This window comes from Octopus bimaculoides, chromosome 15 (assembly GCF_001194135.2).
Source record: "Octopus bimaculoides isolate UCB-OBI-ISO-001 chromosome 15, ASM119413v2, whole genome shotgun sequence".
Taxonomy (NCBI): Eukaryota; Metazoa; Mollusca; class Cephalopoda; order Octopoda; family Octopodidae; genus Octopus; species Octopus bimaculoides.
This window is the reverse complement of record NC_068995.1, coordinates 25,949,564-25,954,380: the sequence shown is the minus strand read 5'-3', so window position 1 is coordinate 25,954,380 and position 4,817 is coordinate 25,949,564.

The window sequence follows — 4,817 nt, the reverse complement described above, 5'->3', positions numbered from 1 at the left end:
CTTGATCTCTTTCAAGGTGAATAGAGAAAGCAGAATATGCAGAAATATTTCTTGTAGGTTATATTTATGTAAAGCTGTCCTCAAAATATTTACAATCTCATTAAAAAAAAAAAAGTTACTGTGGGAATTGTCTTTCCTAATGTTAAACTTGGCAAAAACATGAAAACTGGGTTGATGACTAAACTTCCGCGATGTTAACTTGCACTCTTTCACTCTCATATGGGTTTAAACAAAATCCATAAAATAAATAGCAGTCAAGTATTAGAGTCGATTTAATTGATGGCATCTCTCGTTTAAAATGTTTAACATTGTGCCTAGAAATCATTATCATTATTCCTTTTACTATAGCGTTAGAGGGGTCGAAAAACTGTTCTTGTGCTATTCCTTAAGTGCCCTTACATTCTGAGTTCATATCTAATCGAACTCTACATTGCTTTCATTATTTCTCGGTTTAAATTGCATCAGTTAAACTCCACGCAAAATTGGTTGCTTTTGTGCCAAGGTTAAAAAGATGTTTACTCAAATGGCTAGGGATGTAGGTAAATACATAAACGCTACAAATTCTCATAGCAATGTTTTAATCTTTACTTGGCGTTAACCTCGCTATTCATCCTTCCGATAAACTAAAGGAGCAGTCAGCTACCATAAAAAAAGGTGGCCATATGGCATTTTTTAGATATCAATATTTTCTTTAGATGTTTTGTAAAAACAGCTTTTATCTCCAGGCAGGAAAGGAGAAAATTCGAGTAAGAGAGATGTTCAATGTTTCAAACTAGATATTTAGAAAAAACATTTTTTTGCTATACAACCAGTAAAACTTGCAGGTGTTAATTTTGTTTGCTAAAGCTAAATGTCACGCTCAAATTGTAATGCACCTGAGCAATAAATCCACACAATTTCAACATTAATATTTATAATTAAAGGCGTAGGAGTGGCTGTGTGGTAAGTAGCTTGCTTACCAACCACATGGTTCCGGGTTCAGTCCCACTGCGTGGCACCTTGGGCAAGTGTCTTCTACTATAGCCTCGGGCTGACCAAAGGCTTGTGAGTGGATTTGGTAGGCGGAAACTGAAAGAAACCCGTCGTATATATGTATATATATATGTATGTGTGTGTATATGTTTGTGTGTCTGTGTTTGTCCCCCCAACATCGCTTGACAACCGATGCTGGTGTGTGTTTACGTCCCCGTAACTTAGCGGTTCGGCAAAAAGAGACCGATAGAATAAGTACTAGGCTTACAAAGAATAAGTCCTCGGGTCGATTTGCTCGACTAAAAAGGCGGTGCTCCAGCATCGCCACAGTCAAATGACTGAAGCAAGTAAAAGAGTAAAAGAGTAAAAGAGTAAAAGAGTAATTGTCTGTTAAAAATATGCCTTTTTCCCCAAGTTTTCCTAGAATTGATTCTGGAGACATTCAATTTGTATCATATGAAGGTAGTATTATTCTTCTTGGCTCATATATGAGGTTTATAATCTTATACATATTTTTATAGTCTACGAATTCCTGCAGAAGGTTACTTCTGGATGCAAAGTATCCCATTGTTTATTCGATGTAAGGAAGATGTAAATTAATGACTAATCTAGGGATGTTTTCGAAAAGCTGGTTGGTCATGTCATGGCAATATAGAGAAACATTGTAATTAATATAAATTTCAGAAATGGGATTCAGAAGTTTTAAGAGGAACGTATCTGTTACTTAGTTGTTTAGCTATTCATGTCATGTATAAAAAAAAAAAAGTGATGTATTTTCACCTGTTTATTTGTGACTCAGCGCATAAGCATAATAACAAAATGCCTTATATTTTTTCTTTGATACATTTAGTACGTTGGCTATTCTATTAAATGTTGTGTTTATATAACATTGTGGTAAAGGGCGTGGAAGCGGGGAAGCTGCAGGATTATATGGAAGAAGTACTTATACGTTATTATTGTCTCCATAAAAGAATTAAATGTAAAAACCTAAAGCAAAACACGTTAGAAATCATTCATCATCACCATCAAAATTTAACGCATACGTTTCCTTGCTTGCATGGGTCGAACTTGTTGCGGCAGATTTTTCTTCGGCCGGATAACCTGCCTGCCGCCAACCCTAACCTATTTGAAAGCAAGGAAACGAACATCACTTGTATGACGACGGCACTCGTTTACAACCATCACATGATGCCAAGACGAAGGTACACACATACACACGACGGGCTTCATTCAGTTTACATCTCCCAATTCTACTCACAAGGCTTTGGTCAGCCGGAGGCTATAGTAGAAGTGCCGCGCAGAGAATGAACCCAAAACTGCATGGTTGCGAAGCAAGCTTCTTAAGCACAGTCATGCCTTCGCCTATAATAAAAAATGAATGCAGAGTTGGAATTGCTTAATAACAGCTAATTTAAATTTGCTTATTAAATAAGTGAATGGGTTCGAGGTGGTTGAACTTAAAAGAGTCCGTCCGTTTAATACGTGATTAATATTGGACAGAATGAAAAAAAAAAGGCCGTAATTATAAGAGAGAGATTTACATACAGTTAAGGTGGTCTCTATTCATGTGTGAAGGCGCATGGGTTATTGCTTCGGATATCTGGCTCACAATCGTGTGGCCGTGAGTTCGATTCCTAGCAGCGCGTTGTACCCTTGAGCAAAACACTTTATTCCACGTTTACCCATTCTACTCAGTTAGGAAAAATGTGTAGTACCTGTATTTCAAAGAGTCAACCTTCTCACATTCTGCGTCACACTGAATCTCCTTGAGAAGTACGATAAGGGTACACGTGTTTCTGGAGTGCTTAGCCACTTGCACGTTAATTGCTCGAGCAAGTTGACCCGTTGATCAGATAACTGCAGCACGCATCATCGAAACCGACGGCATGCCAATTTTGTTTATTTGTTAGTTTGTAATAGAGAATTAAATAGAGAATACATTTTGTGTGTGTGTATAAAGTTTTGTCATAAGATTAATGCTCAAGAATGATTACTTGACATAAACGATAGCACTAAAAAATATTTCATATACCCACTTTATCGATGTCTCCTCGACCAATTTTCTTTTCCTCTTGCCCAATGTACTTATATATACACAACACTTAATAAACGGAATAAAATAAATATAGGGTTTAATTATGAATCACTTATACATTTTACAATGTTCACATGCTGAGTCACAATAAACCTGCAAAGGTGCATCACATATCTCGTAGATTACGTGGATAACTTAGATTAGGTGGACAGGTAGATAGGATCACGATTGTTTTTATGTTTCACCATCGCATAGCCAACTATTGCTTCAATAAACATCTTAATATTGTCAGTTGTTTAGCATACCCGCCCCTAAACACAATGACAAATGAAATTAATTACATTCAGAAAATGATAGCGTAAATCATTCATTCACAATCTGCATTCAATATCTCTCATTTCTTTCCGTCTCATTCCCACAATACAATTATATATAAGCACAAATATTTCGCCAATGATGCCATGTTGGCTCTAGTTGAGAGCGTAAGAAAGAACATCCGACACACACACACACACACACACACACACACGCACGTATTTTATTCTACATGCAACTATTTGATGCCGCGTAGAATTAAGTTGAAGACCATACCCGCGAAACATGATATCGCATGCGATAAATTATCTCGTATATCTTTCTAGATACAAGGATAAATGTATGTAAGTATGTATGTATGTATGTATGTATGTGTGTATATATATATATATATGTAATAAATGCACATACACACACACACATATACACGTACATACATATATACTTGTATCTGGAAAGCAATACAAGATAATTAATCGTGTAGGCTACCATGTTTCGCTGGTATGCTCTTCAGCACCATCTTAATCCTATATCTCATAAAAGTCTATATAATATCATGTATATATGTGCTTGCATACATACGTGCATACGTATATATGTATACTTATATATGTACACACATACATACATACATACATACATACATGCATACATACATACATACGTACGTACATACATACATACATACATGCACCATATAACAATATCTTGTTAAAAGTTAGGAAAGAATTGATGAGAAATCTGATAGTATTCCTCCCACGCTATAGCTTTGGGTACATGAACATAAACTGCTTCAGTATGAAAATAGATTAAACATTTAAGATATTTAACGGCTAAGATTCACATATACAATGTCATCCATGCTTGCACCCATATATATGTACTAAGTATATGCATGTATATTATATGCAAACGTAACTGCATGCGCGGATACATATATATACATATATAAAAGACTAGTCTGTTGCTGTTTAAACGTCGATGAAAGAATTTTACTTCTAGGCTAGAAACGGGCACTTTCTTGATTGGTGAGAAATTCGCAAAAGAAAGCCAAGAAAACATACATACACACACACACACACACACACACACACACACACACACACACACACACACACACACACACACACACACACACACACACACACACACACACAAGTATATATACATATATGTATATACATATATATGTATATGTATATACGTATATATATATATATATGTCATTGTATTATATATATATATATATACACACGTATATATATACATATATGTATATACGTATATATATATATATGTATATTTATTTATTTATTTATTTATGTGTTTCAGCCAAGTGGCTGCGGTCATGCTGGTGCACCACCGTGATTTTCACGTTCCTTGCATGGCTCTTCTCCCCCACCTGACATGGTCCAATCAAGAGTTTTGATGGCACATCTGGTGTATAAGAGAATTTGACACAGCTGCCCTAAATTGCGTCTCATTACGAGCCATT